The sequence below is a fragment of the Lissotriton helveticus genome, chromosome 7 (genome assembly GCF_964261635.1).
Source record: "Lissotriton helveticus chromosome 7, aLisHel1.1, whole genome shotgun sequence".
NCBI lineage: Eukaryota > Metazoa > Chordata > Amphibia > Caudata > Salamandridae > Lissotriton > Lissotriton helveticus.
In genome coordinates, this window is record NC_136068.1 from 362,387,219 (window position 1) to 362,403,050 (window position 15,832).

The following is a 15,832-nucleotide window of genomic DNA, read 5'->3' on the forward strand; positions in this document are numbered from 1 at the left end:
TCAGGCAGAGGGGGGAAACTAAGGAGTGGGGACGGAAGGACTTTGTAGAGAAATAGAGGAAGGACAAGAAGGGGACATACCATCGAGCAGGCAGGGTTCTGGCTCCTACCAGTCAAATTAGATGTTCGACCAGTTAGCTTTCTTTTAATTCAGTTTTCAATATATGATTGTTAATAGAACTAAAAGCTTATTTCACACCACGTTAATAACCCACACCTATAAACGATTTAGAAAAAAAAAAAGTAAAAACAAGAACTCTTTTAGAAGTCATTGCCCTGTGGTCAGCAATGAAAGCATTTAAGCAAGTGTTGAAGAGCAGTTTCACTAACAAGACCTCGTGCCACTCGTGAGTCAATCCCCTGTGACGTCTATCTCAGCACGCGCCCGAGGGACTCGTCCAACATGATTGGATGAGCGCACTGTCACCAGATGATCGTAAGATCCTTGCGCACTTCCGCTTTGGCTAACCACCCGCTGGTGACGTCATGGATGCGTGAGGCTGTTTCAGACTTGAGGAGTCCACGGGGTCCAAGTTTGGACAATATTATCAATAAGGTTTTATTGACCGCTTCTGCAGATACTTGGCAGATTTCAGCAACAGCATAGCTCCCACATACAATGTGCTCTATTGCCTTTTTCTTTACTAATGTCTTGGTACTGAAAGCTCTGATTCAGACTTGTCAGAGGGTCCAGTTATTTTGATTCAAATTGTTCAGCTTGAAAGCTGCACGTGGGCGCTTAATTTAAGTGTTATCAGGTGCACAGCCGGAGACAGCTGAGGGTCTCAATGACCATAAAACAAGGAAGGGATTGCAGTCATGTACAAAACACATAGGTCCTCATTGCCCAGAATGAAAATACACCCATTTATGTGTATCAGTGTGCTTGTTCTTGTTGCTCATCTTAAGGTTATGCACTTATTTCACCTAGAAATGCCAGCGCTGTAACAAAAGAGTTAAAAAAAACGGAATAAATAATACTGGCATTGAGTTGGAACCTTAATAACAGCGCTTAGAAACTGTATGCGTGTACCCCTCTCTCATGTTTGTGTTCTTTTTTTATCTTTTCCACTTTCTTGTTCTTTAACCCAGGCTCACTTTCGTGCTGCTTGGCCCTCTCTGTCTTTCCATATATATTCCTCTATCTCTCTCATACTCTCTCTTGCCCTCTGTTTAGTTGTCTGACTCTCTTTCTCTCAATATCCCTCTCTAAGTCTATTTATTTCTCTTTGCCTGTCTATTCCATTCTTTGTCCTTCCTTCTCTGTCTCACTCAACTTCTCCATTATGCTCTTTTTTGCTGCATGTGTTTGCCCTCTCCCTTGCCTCACTGTCTCTCATTGTCTTTTCCTACCTGTGAAGCATAGTAGCCTAGTCTCAAGCCTGGGTAGGCATCCCTTGACTCTGCACACTCAGAATCATGACGTTCCAAATGGCCAGGCTGTGCTTGTGCATACTCTAGAGAGAGGCAGGGAGTGAAGATGTGCATCTATGTGAGATTGATATATAGCAAGTGTGATACCTTCGGCCATTTCCAGCTCTTCATCTAAGCACAATGAATGGTGGGATTTCCAATCTCATACGTGAGGGAGATTAATAACATCTCCAAAAATGCAACATGCTATTGGCTCGAAGGTCAGGACTGTCTGGAGTTTGTCAAATCTGCCATAGCTGACTTGGCGGGGGTGTCACATAATTTTTTTTTTTTTAAATTAATTTATAATTGCAAAGTTTGGCTCTATTCTCAATATCTATCAGATAGATATACAATCTCCTCTTCCTCAGGCCCTTAGGCTGGTATTAATGTATAGTAAGTTTACCAGATGGCCATGTCACCAGGTGCACCCTATTCAGGATCATCTATTCCTTTTACAAAGCATTGTCATTTGTAATCTATCTATCTCGCCAGAATAGAGAAATAAGGCTTTACATTTTAATGATCATATATTGTATTAATCTTTGCAATCAAGAAAACTAAGTTAAGTTTGTCAGAGCATACATTGCAAGGATGAATATATTTATTTCGCAAAACACAAAGCGGCTGACACAAGAAGTTTCTGAAAGTAAACAGTTCTTATTGGCATTCTGTTTCCCTTCTTTTCTTCATTTTGATCTACCTGCCATGGGTCGCTAGGGGAGTGCCATGGGTCGCAAAGGGAGTGCCATAGGTCGCAAGGGGAGTGTCATGGGTTGCAAGGGGAGTGCCATGGGTCACAAGGGGAGCGCCATTGGTAGCAAGGTGTCGCAGGTGCGATCCCTGGCGACTTCTAAATGATAGTCCATGGCTGCATCCTTCCTCTTGGTACTTTTCATCGGCTCCTGCCTCTGCTGCAGAGCCTCACTAGGAGCCCCTGCCTCGCAGCTAGTACTGACTTACTACAGAAGAGCACAAGCCACCAACCTCTGGAGGGCCTAGGATGACTAGGTGTCCTGGATTCGTCCCATTAGATTTCAACAAATTAAAACACATGTCCTGGTTTTCAGAGAGGGTCGACTAAAGACATAGGGAGGCACGTTTTTATGTGTTTCATGGGCAGTATGGCGGGTAGCTGGCCTGAGAGCTCTTGACTGGCACAGAGAATGGGGGGCCCCCTCCATGTACTTCGCAGGGGGGCCCCCTCAAGTTTGTTACGCCACTGCACGTCAGTAAAAATACTAGGCTTCAGTATTGTTGTAGCGTCTCTCAACAGTACTTGAACGCTTGGAATCTTTTTTATTGCAATTAATGTTCATAGACTTTCATCGTTATACGAGCATAAGTTTATTCTATATAATCATTTATTCGGGTCTAATCGCCAAACATATCGTTTCGATACTGCTTTTTGTGAACTTAAACACTGGTTTGTCCCATATTTTCCGGTTTTCCTTATAGTCCTTCAACATTGAGTCAACAATGTTTTCACCCTTTCCCATGGAATTTATTTTTACACAAATAGCATGGATTATTGACTAGACGTTTATACAATGACTTTATAAAAGATTAGCTCATGGAGGTTTCTTCTATTTTCATTTTTTGGTGTACACATGCACGGACTGACTACCATTCCAACGCAGGAGCATATGAAGATCTCTATTAAGAGCTACAGCACATGATACCCTTACCGGGTTGGAATTATCACCGGTTAAGCGGTAAGTCAGGATATTAGGAACTTGAGATTTTTTCGTATTATTCGCCATCGCATCAAAATTCTTACTGAGTGTTATCATTCTTAATAGGAAATACCACACACGCCACGATTAGAAGAAAGGTATGTTCCACCCAGATAATACTGGACATCCTTTAATCACTTTTAGCTGCACACATCAACAGAGGTTGTGGGTCTTCCTTTGCGTGTGTCTCTTCATTATTTCTCTAAATCTGTATTTATAATTCGTATCTGTTCGTTTCTTCACTATTATGAGCACAGTACTCCTGCATGTTTTGACCAATCGTGTGCAGATGCTAAGTTGCCAAATGTTTTCTATTACAATTTGGTTCTATTTACAGGCAGGTGTATACCTAAGTTTTTCTATTAAGTCGTTTATGTCCAGCAATGCGTCGCGGCTGTTGTCACTTCCTCACTTTTCATGCATCTATGCATGTCACCTTCACGAGTGTAAATATGTAATATGACAATGTTTAAGTAACTTTTGTATGTGGACAAAACAAAGGTTTTTTGTCCAAAAAGGGCGTAATTTATCTACTGTTCTGTGTCACACAATTGGTTGGCACACAACGTTAAGAATTTTTGTAATTTCCAAGTGTTGCCACATGTATGTAAAAAAACATGATATATTGGATTGTAAGTCTGAATTTTCAGAAGGTGTATATTTTTGTTTTACTTCCAGCCCTGAAGAGTCAGAGCAATCTGCACTCTGACGAAACACGTGTCGGCTGGCGTGAGAGCGTTTGAGCAATAAATAGAAAGAATTGCTCAAATAAGAAGAAGTGGAAAATTATTTCTTGTTTTATACTGAATATTTAACAGAGTACACATTTGTGTTTTTCAATTGATATTGTGTGTGCATAGGTATTTGTTTTTCACACTTCTCTCTGTGTTCTTGGCACACTCAATTTTGCTATTGCCTGAATTCTTTCTGGGGTCAGTTTCCTTCCCTCCTACGATAAGAGATGACCTAAGTAGGTCACTTCTTGTCGACAATATTACAATTTTGAGAAAGACACTTTGTGATGCAACTCACACAAATGACGCAATAAAGACAACGTGGCTTCTTTACAGATTTCCTCAGTATCTGCAGCAACAAGCAAATCATCAACGTACTGTACAAGAGTAGCACCTTCAGGTAAAACAATCGTATCAAGCTGTGTCTTTAGAGCTTGACTATATATTGATGGACTTTCACAGTAGCCCTGGGGAGCGCCTTTAAAGCGGAAGCTTCGTCCTCCTAAACTGAAGCCAAAAATATCCCTACTCTCCTCAGCAATCGGGATGCTGAAGAAAGCATTCTTCAAGTCAATCACCGAAAACCAGGTTGCAGAATGTGGAATCATAGTCAATAGCGCAGTAATGTCAGGAACAACTGGAAATTGTGGCACAACTATTTTATTCACCTCTCTAAGATCAATCACAAATCTGTAAACAGGTGGCTGAGAGGGATCAGTTCGTTTCAAAACAGGCAGAACAGGACTATTGCAAACGTTGCCTCTTGTTTATTCAATCACATCTTTTTCAATCAGATCGTAAACGATCGCTAGCAAAGCTTTTTCACCTTCACTAGAAATTTTATATTGGGGAATGCATGGCATTTTAACATTGGCTTTCAATGTCACAACATATGGTGGTATTTCCAAAAGGCCCACATCATTAGGACCAGTAGCCCAAAGAATATCAGGAAGAAACGACAATTCTGTCGGGAGTTTGTCCTTTGACAAATACATTGGAAAAACCACTTTCTTACCCAGTGTAAGTTGTACTCCCGAAGGAGAACAGTACAAAGTCGCATACAATCTTTTTAACAGATCCAATCCTAACAAGTTTTCACCACAACCTGTTGTCAGAATAAGGGGTGCTTCTAATTCACAAGGACCAACAGAAAGAGACAAAGGGTCAGAAATCGGATTTCTAACCGGGGCGCCAGAAAAATCTACTGATACATTCGTTTCGCCAGACAAAGGTGCGCCAGGGAGTTTGGAGTGCATAATAGAATTCTTTGTAGCACCAGTATCCAACAGAAAAGGCTCTGACACACCTGATGTAATCACCTCAACGTATGGTCCACTCTGATCTACTGGAACTGAAACAACTCCCTCTCTTTGTCTATGGCTGTCCTAGCAATCATTACCTTCCATATGCTCATCTTCTGCATAGTAATCATCAGCATAGTACTGAGCTGTCCTACCAGATGCATTATTCTGTTGATCGAACCTATTCATTGAATTCTGGGGCGGGAGAGACTGTGTGTTCTGGGGGTAATGTCCACGTCCTCTACCTCTAGACGCTTGTTGAACACCTCGACCTCTTACACCAGAAGCACCATTTGTACGCTGTAATAAAATAGGACAACTATACTTGAAATTACCCTCTTCCTTACAATATGAACACTGATTGGGGCCTACAGGGACACGTGGTTGAGTATACTCGACTCTTTGCGAGTTCCTCTGATACTGTTGAGGCTGCTGATAATTATTCTGATAGTTATTCTGACCACCATTATTCTGGCCACCACCACCACGTGGTGGATACGCTTGCTGTAACAGAACCTTCGTTTTCAACTCTTTAGTTTTCTTTTCTGCTCTATCTTTCTCGTCTTTGTCTCAATTTTCGTAGTATTGTGCAGTAGCCAATATCTGTGCTGAAGAGGAAACTGCCCAAGAACTTTCTGAATCTTTCAACTTTTTACACAACTCAGGAAGCAGATTGTGCACAAATTTATCGACGAACAATCGCTGACCACCTTCTGTGCTCATATCTTGACCACTGTTGTCGACAAACGTTTCTTCAAACCTGGTGAAAAAATCTGAGACCGTTTCATCTTTCTTCTGCTTACATGCAGACAATTTGTCCCAATTCACACGCATCGCAGGCATTATAGTTTTCATGTAATCAATGATCTTACCAGGAAGCTCTGCTACTAAAGGCTCAGGCTTAGCACCACCAATTTGTAGGGCATCTGCAGCAGCAATATTAGCCCATGAGTCACCCAACTCCTGATCATGATCTGTATGACGGATCTTTCCCCATAAAGGCTGTGGAACAACGTTCCCAAACAACATGTCTATAGCCACTAAATTCATGATGCATGAACCTGCAGTCTGCGACAATTCCTTGTAATACCCTGCAGGATTTTTACGGGGATCAGGCAATGTCTGTTTAAGGGACAAAACTTCAGCTCGCTTCCATGGGACATGTACCCACACACGCTGGAAATGAGGCTGAATAGGTGGGTTAGCTGTTAGGTCCCCTTCCCTCCATTGTGGGGGAACTTCTCTCATGGGATATTGTCTTCCCTTCTTTTTAACAGAAGAATCAGACTCAAACAACGACTTAGAAACACCTTCAGTCCTAAGCGACAACAACGTCGCAACTGCTTTCCTAACATCTGAACCCACAACTGCGCCTTTTGAAAACTCGAACCGTACATGGCTCAACTCAGGAGGATTAGAGTCCAAATCATTTTCCTCTAAATCTTCACACAGGAAAACACACATTTTCTCAAAAACGTATCTCTGCTTTGATGCTTCCCACTGATGGAAGACATCCATAACAGAATTTAGATCATATATTGTCGGGTCAGTCACCCATCTATGTGCCAAATGATTTAACGTTTCTTTCTCCCTAGAATCAGGCTGTTGGCTACGCAACTGTTTATGCTCAGAGACAGGAGCCGGACTTGCCGCTCCAAAGAAAGGATATAAAATACTAGTAACAGTACTAGCCACTCTCTGACGAACAGAAGAAGTCGATGAAAAGACAAGAGGGAAAGCAGGGTGAGACGAGGCAGATGCAGAGGCAGTGTCAGGAGGAGTACCAGGAGTGGTAGTCGATATAGTAGTCAAAGTTGTAGGAAGTATAGGAAGAGCAGATGTAAAAGCCGGTGGCCCTTGAGGAGGCTGCACCGGAGCAGCAGGAGCCAGCTGAAGAGTAGCTGGTGGGTGCTGTGGAGGAGCAGGAGGCAATGCAACCACGGGTTGCTCAGCTAAAGGTTGCGGAGGTGCCGTAGCATTTTGCGCATAGGGGGGTGGCGAACTTAACAAATGTGCCATTAACGGATCTTTTTCAAGCTCTTTTGCTGCCTCTTGCTGAAGAGGCGGTAAAACTGGATAGCATTTATCTATTACCATTTTACGTTGCCTGTGCAACTGCTCACTCATCTGTTCCTGTTCATTATCTTTAAACTGCATAGCAGCTTGCATTATCGAGATACCCCTTTCTCTCTTATTTTTCCTTGCTAATTTAATTTCTTTCTGTTTGGCTTCCTTACGCCATAGGCGGAAAGAGTCAAACATTGCCGGCCGGGCTTTCTTCTTAAAAAGTTTAACTTCGAGGTTATCTAAGATTTCCGTGTCAAAGCTACCATATTGGGGCCATTTTAAAACACCGTCTTTTCTGGTGTATTTGATCCACACTTCATTGTATGTGATGGGGCCTACTCCATGTTTCACATACAGTTCATATGTTGGAGTTCCAATCGGAGGAACCGGACACGAGTCCTCCAATCGGGAATCCCTATTATTACAACCAAGACAAAACAAATTTCCAAGTCTGCTAAGACCAGGCATCTTCGCTCTCTAGTCTAGCTTCAAACTTCAAAGGATTATCGATTACGATATTCTCGTGAATACACGAGTCCTTCGGCTTTGGCACTTGCAAGTTCCAAACAAAGTGATCCCGAGGGATACCCAAAACTAAGAACCAACTAAGGACTGAGAGACGCTCCACTTATACTTAACTGAGATATCGATATTGTCACCAGAAGACTCGTCTTATCGTTTCGCTCTACCAAACTTCAAGGGTCCAAATCAGGGCGATAGCCAGGGCAGCAGTCCTTTGTAGCCGTCGGGAAGCGGGGAACCTCGCAGCAAAGACTTTCGGACCACGTCGACATGCAGGGGTCGATGAAGTGGTTGGCCTTCCTCCAGAATTTTCACACGAAGCTCCTCACGAATCTCTGGCTGGACCGTTACCGCTGGAATCACCCCACGTTGGGCGCCAACTGAGGTACTGGGTTTTTCAGAACCGGTACCGAACCGGTAACCCAGTGGTGTCAGGGTACACACCCAAAGACCTCGAGTACTTTCCTGATTTAGACCACAGAAACTCAGAGTCTTCTAGGTGAAGTCAAGAATCGATTTTATTGGCTGCAACCAAGTAACAGGCGTCCTAGAAGTACAACAACACTGGATGTATATTCTCAGGAGACTGCTCAATCTTACAAAGCCAGGCTTCTCTTTTTATACAAAATATTGTGCTTCAGGCAAACATTCTCCACATTTTAGTATACCATTCACATGTTTCCACTACAAAGAAAAAGCAGAGTCATGATGACAAGCCCACATTTCAGTTCGTCCAGCCCACAACAAATTATCCAGCAAGGCCCAGCATTTCCATCAGATACCGGTGGACCCCCAATAAAAACGGGCACCTCCTCATCATAAAGCAAGTGAGAGAGAAAAGAGCAGGGACAGGTGTGAGCAAGATTCGGCAGGGTGTGTGTGCGATGAAAAGGGTTTATGGCATGTTGTGCCTTGATGCTATCTCGTTCGGCCACTGGGAGAGGAACTGACCAAACAGGTTTGGCCTGGGGCAATGGTTCCAGCTTGCCCAGGTCAGAGAGAAGTCAATTAGGGTGTACGTGTCCTTGGGAATCGAATTTGGCTTAATCATCTGCCTATGTGAGGGCAACTCACAAAATGGCTGCCGTACACAAAATGGAAGCCAAGGGTTCAGGACGAAAATGGCGATTTCGAGGTGAAATCGTCACTCGAATATGACGAAAATGCTTGTACATAGTGTACTAGTCATCCTCGGTCTTTTGATACCAAAATCGTCATACTACGACGAAGTTTTATTCACGAGTCCAGAATTTTCAGAACTACAACAAGATGTCATCGACATATTGTATGAGAGCCACCCCAGTCGGCACAGGAAAAGAATCAAGTTGTCTTTTCAATGCTTGGCTGTAAATACTAGGACTCTCTGTATACCCTTGGGGAACTCTACAGAATCTAAATGATCGATTATTCAAAGTGAAGCCGAACGAATATCGGCTATCAGGATGAATAGGGATTGAGAAGAAAGCATTCTTCAAATCAATCACAGTAAAGGTAGTAGCAGTCGGAGGAACCAAAGTAAGAAGTGTTGTGATGTCAGAGACTACCGGGTATTGTGGCACTACAATCTTGTTAACCTCTCGTAAATCAATGATAAACCTGTAGATTTTAGTGTCAGTATCTTTCTTCAAAATAGGAAAGATAGGGCTATTGCAAATATTGTAAGGGACTTCTTCCACAACCCCCACTACAATCAAATCATGAACAATGCGTACAGGTGCCTCTTCACCTTCTCGAGAAATTTTGTATTGAGGCAATCGTGGCAATGAAGCTCCCTCTTTGACATGAATGTGCACTGGTGGAATAACCATTTGCCCCACATCAGTATCCGAAGTGGCCCACAAAGTACTAGAGAGTGAAGCCAATGCAATATCCTCCCTAATGAGATAGGACTTCTCAACCACCGGATAGTTATCATTCAAAATAACAAGCACACCTTCTGGGGAATAACGTATCGTAGCCCTAAAATACTTAAGCATAGTAAGACCCACAATATTGTCCGGTGTATTAGGGGAAAGCAGAAATGGACATGGAGCAGTACATTTATCAACATGAAATACAAGTGGTTGTGACAGTGGGCTAAGGGAAGGTATCCCATTGAAACCTATTGATGTAATGGCTAAGCCAGACAGGGGAGCCCTTGGAACCAATTGTTTAGACAAGGCGCTACGAGTAGCTTCAGTATCAACCAGAAACTGATCGGTAGAACCCAACACATGTGCTTGGACATAGGGACCCTTCTGATCTACGGGGACTTCCAACTGATTCCTTACCCCATCCTAAGCATTCCTATGCATAAGCAGAGTCCTTCAAATCCGAATTCAACTAATCAGATATTTGGTATTGGTTACGCCTATCAAATGTATTTGAAGAATTTGAAGGATGCCCACAGTCTCAAATCTAGCACAATCATCCATACCTCCCCTATGTCCTGGAGTCCCCGGGCGGCCTCTCATTTGCCCTCGACCACGCTGAAACTGCTGAGTGCGCGAACGAGGACATTCAAAAGCCCACTGTCCAATCTCCCTGCAGTAAGCGCACTGATCAGTAGACAAAGTAGCTTGGGAAAAGAGGGTGTACCAGGGCGATACATTGCACGTCCGCCTCGACCGCTATTTCCGTAAGATGGACCATACACCTGAGCAATCATAACCTTCGTTTTCAGCTCCTTATTCTTTTTATACTCATTACCCTTAGCTTCTAATTCCTTTCGTTCATAATACTGGGCCATGGTCAAAAGAGAGACTGGGGAAGACGTAGTCCATGAACTTTTGCTGGCCTTTAGGCGACTGGCTATCACTGGCAACATTTTCCTGACTAATTTATCGACAAACAGATGTCTGCCTGTGTCATCTGTCAATGACTTGCCACTAAAGTCGTGAAATGCCTCCTCAAAATGTGTGAAGAAGTCAGAGACCGATTCATCTGCCTTTTGCTTGCAGGATGCTAACACAGTCCAATCTATCTTTTTAGGAGGAATGAGAGTTTTCAATTTAACTAGTATAGCTTTCAGAAGATCTCAAATGTCTTGCTGTGGTTTCTGTGCGGGTTCCCTTTCTGCATCAACCCGTTCTAATTCCTTCCAAACATCCCCAAAAGTTGTATGATCATCGACTTTACGAATAGACCTCCACATATCAGGGGGTAAAATAAGCCCAAAAAACATATCAATATCAGATAAAGTCATGGTACCAGAACTAATGGCTCCTTCAACTTCTTCATAAAAAGCGGGCGGATTTTTTCGCGGGTCAGGCAAAGCAGCTTTAAGAGCAATAACATCTGCTCTGCTTCAAGGAGTGTAAACCCAATTATAAATAAAATACCCTTTGCAGCCACGGAATTTTTATTATCATCTGTTCCCGTACCCCTAGGAGGGACATACAAAGGTGCGGATTCCCGCATGGGTTTCCCATGAACTACAACATTCTTATCTGCCTCTGAAGTGTCAGCCTGCGGCACAGTGGTCTGAAGTGTTTGTGCAGCTCCCTTTTTCTCCTCTCAATAACGGAATGCATCTGCTCATAGTTTAATCACATGTCTAAATAAGTCAGCCACCTGAGGGAGGAGAAAAAGACCATCACGCAATTGCTTATAATTCATTGCTATATCAGCAGGCTCTAACTCTGTGGAATGCTTCCTAAACCGTTCAATTACTTCTATGGCAAACATTTCTGCAAAATATAACTGCTCCCTCTCCTGCCATTGTTGCACGTCAGCTGAAAGATCAGAAGCAGAAATACTATCACGGGCCGCTTTACGAGCAGCGGATCTAAGGGTAGCCGCACGATCAGCGGTCAGCATAGAGTGAGTCTATCACAGAGGATCTGATCCTGACTTATCCTGATCCGAAGGAGAAACATCATCATCAGAATCAGGGACAGGAGCAGAAGAAAAAGTATATGGAGGCGGAGAACGATCTAGCGAAATTGAATCATCCTGTGGTTTATTAAGGGGAGGGTAGAGGGGGCGCCGGACAGGGTATTGGCCATTTACCTGTAAACGACACTCCCTACCCTCTATCTCTTTTATCTCCTTCATTTCTTTATTTTTCAATTCCAACGCTTTCGCATGGATATTTTTTGCGTTGTTCCTTATCTATCAAAGCTTGCTCTTTTCTCACTCGTTCACCCGCTTCTTTCTCCCACATTCGTATACAGTCAAACATATCTTGTCTACTTTTGCGCGTAAACATACATTGTTCCACATACTGAATTTTTCTAAGATCAAATGACCCATGTATAGGCCACCGCAACTCAGGAACCTTGCTAGTATATTTATTCCATTACGTGCTGTACATTATAGGAGAAATACAATTTTTAACATACATGTCCATATTAGGTGTCCCCTCGGGGGGAGCCAACAGGCTTCGCTCAATAATCACATTGGTACCTCCAAAGAAGCAACACATTCTACAAAGTGTGCTTGAAACAGGCATGCCAAAAAATATTGTAGCATATACAATACTTTACAGCAGTGGCACTTAACCCGATGTGTGCCGTTACATATTATTCAAAAGTTGGAGAAAAGTCCCCTCATTACCTGCCTATATAGCCTATATAAATTGCAATTCATATATATCTAATCAATTCCATATATTTCCCAATTTCCATATACAAAGTGTCGCATCAAACGACCTTACCAAACAAAAGCCTCCAGATTCCAACTGCAAAGTTCTGAATCAACCAAATGGTCTCTGCACGGCGAACACCAGAAGAGATCTCAGTTGAGGACCGGCACTACCTGGAGGGTCAGATTAGAAAGAGAGGAAAAACGCCGTGGGTGCCAAGACGCGGGTCTCCTTGGGCAGTGATCGTCCGCATCAAGATTCCAATCCTTGGAGGAGGAGCTTCGCGCGCACCCAAGATGGTCGCGTGAGCACAGGGCTCCCGGACCCTCGCCACCTCCACTGATTATCCTGTATTTTATCCTGCTTTGGACGACGGGTTGCTCATTGCGAAGCCCTGCTGATCACTTATCCGATCTCGAAAACTGTTTTGGACTTTGGGGACCGGAGCTACAGACCTTTGAATTTCTCGGGCCCGCTCATGGTGGTGCCCCGGGCTATGTTATCTCTGCCAGCCGGCCAGTAATTGAATAACAACGGCTTCCTGAATTCGTCTGAGCTCGGCAGTCACTTTTGGTTTCGATTCTTGTCCGGAGACCTGATTGACTTTGCCTGTTGCGCGGCTGCGCTTGATTGCCCTTACTCGCCTTTTAACGTTTGACGCCGGACTATTGTGGCTTTGGGCTTGGAGAAAGACGTTTACTCTACCCTCCTTGGTGCTGCAGATGCCTCTACAGTAACCATTTTTACCCGACACCAAGCGGCCCTCCTGGGTCCGGGATCTAAGATGGCCACCAGGCCAGAGGGTGAGAAGCGCAAAACCAAGCCGGGTGTCCGAGGTGGCGCTGCACAATCGAATATCATGGACAGGTACACCCTTACTAAAGGATCACCGGGTGCAGTGTCTAAACCTTCGACCGTGGCTCAGGAGGACCCCTCGATTGAAGAGGAACTCTTGTTACGAGACGTCATGGGCGCCATTTCTGGAATGAAGGCTACACTGGGACAACAATATGAGGCCTTGTCCCTCAAGTTGGATACGGTCGCCATAGATGTCAATTTGATCAGGGCGGACCTGGCGAAAACGAATGAAAAGGTCAAATCCCTTGATATCAAGACTTCCAGCCTTGTTACCGATGTCTCTGATTTGCAAGCTGAGGTCGTGAATCTGCGGAAAGCTAATGACTATTTCTCCGGGCGGCTGGAGGATTTTGAGAGCCGTGCCAGACGAAATAACGTTCGCCTGATTGGTGTGCCGGAAAAATCGGAGGCTACCTCGACGGACCTCTTGGTGGAAGACCTGGTGCTGAACCACCTGGCACCCAAGGGTCTTAGCAAGTTTTTTGCTGTCGAGCGTGCACATAGGATCCCTGGCGGCACGCCTAAACTAGGTGCTAACCCACGTCCCATCATTGCGAGGATTTTTAATTTCCGGGACAGAGACGCTATCCTGCAGGCATCGAGACAATCTGGTCCCATCGCCTTCGAGAACTCCACGCTCAGCTTTTATCCGGACTTTACCCAACAGGTCCAGAAACAGAGACTGGGGTTTCAAGGGGTTAAGAAGCGGCTGAGAGACAGATCCATGAAGTACGCTATGCTCTTCCCGGCTCGCCTACGTGTGGTGCATAATGATCAAACCTTTTTCTTTGACCATCCTGGGGTTGTGAGTGACTGGCTGGATTCGCTACCTATGGATCAAGAACATTCCGAGGGTTTTGGTCAATCGGACCGTGCGGAAGGAGGCCTGCGGGAACAAGAATAGGGACCGGTATCGGTTCCCGCTCCCCTATGGTTGACTTTCAGCTGTGGCTAATGTCGTGACGTTATAGTTTGCAAGTATTTGGTCCTTTTGGGGGTGGGTGGGGGGTGAGTGAGTCCTTCTCCTTCTGGGTTTCTTTTCGTAGACTAGTTGGGTGGTAGGGCGACAGGCACACTGCAAGTTTATGGGGCTTTTTAGTCTTTCGCAGGGGTGCGGGGTGGGGGGTGAGACGGATAGGGCATGTTTGGGGACAGGGGGGTTTTGGTTTGAGTTTTATTGTTGTTATTTGCAAGGTGAAGACGATACGAACTCCTGTTTTTGGATGTTGCTTAGGATGTGGAGCGGGGGTGGGGCTGGATGCGGGGATGGGGGGTAGAGGACTTCGAATATTGTGTTGGAATGTAAACGGGTTGGGGGACGGGATCAAGAGAGGTGTAGTGTTGCAGTTGTTGAAACGTTTGTCTCCTGATGTTGTTTTATTACAGGAGACGCATTTTGCTCGGCAACAAGTGCTATGCTCTAAATAGGCGTGGCTATCGTCTTGTGGCGCACTCCGGCTTCACTTCGGGCTCCAGAGGGGCGGGTATTCTAGTCCGGACTTCCCTCCCCCTGGCCATTGATGATGTCATGCTTGACGATAGGGGAAGATATGCCGCCATTGTTGGGCGTTGGGAGGGGAAGGTTGTTGGCTTGCTTTCTGTATACGTGCCCCCGGGCCTCCAGGCCACCACGTTTGCCGATCTGAGTGGGGTTATCCTGGGACTTCCCGAGGGCTTGCTTGTAGTTGGTGGTGACTTCAATTCCGTGGTTTCTGGGTTGTGTGATCGCTACCCTCCCCGGGACCTTCCGAGGGCCCAGTCTTGGTTGAGTGGCTTTCTGGAGACCTTGGGGCTAACTGATTGCTGGCGCTTGCTCCACCCAGGGCAGTCGCAGTATACTTTCCATTCTGGTGCCCACGGCAGTCTCTCGAGACTGGACCATATTCTTATTCCCTCTTCCCAAGCCTCCGCCATACAGGAAGTAAAGCATCTTGCAAGAGGCATTTCGGACCACTCTCCGATTTGGTTAGTTGTGGATGCACAACGGGGTTCGGCGGGCCGCGTGGCTCCGATCAACCCTTGGTATCTCCGGGATCCCAAGGTCAGGGCCGAACTGATTAAAACACACGATCATTACTTTGCTGAGAATGTGGGTTCTGTTTCCTCCCCAGTTTCTCTGTGGGAGGCTTACAAAACTGTCATTCGTGGCCAAGCTCTTTCTTTGATCGGCAGCGTCAAGTGGGCCAACCGTGCTGAGGTGGTCCGTGTCGAGGGTGAAATCACTGCTCTGGAGGGAGACTTGGAATCTGGGGTCACCACGGAGGGGCTGCATCTGCTGGAGTTGAAGCAGTGTGAATACAGGGCTCTGGTCACAGATGCTGCTAAGGAAATGGGTAGGGAGCAACAGGGACGTCTGTATGATATGGGTGACAAAGCTGGTAAGCTGCTTGCTTGGCTGGATAAAAGGGAGAATGCAAGCCGGGTTGTTCCTGTGATTGTTGCCGCGAATGGAGAAAGTTACACTGACCCTGTTGATATTGTTACATGCTTTGCCGAATACTTCCAGGAAGTGTACTCCCCAGTGTCTGATAGATCCGAACAGGACTCCCACTTGCTTTTACGGAATATTGCACTTCCCCGTTTGTCTGATATTGACTGGGGCGCTTTGGATGTGCTGCCTACTGTGGAGGAGATTGCT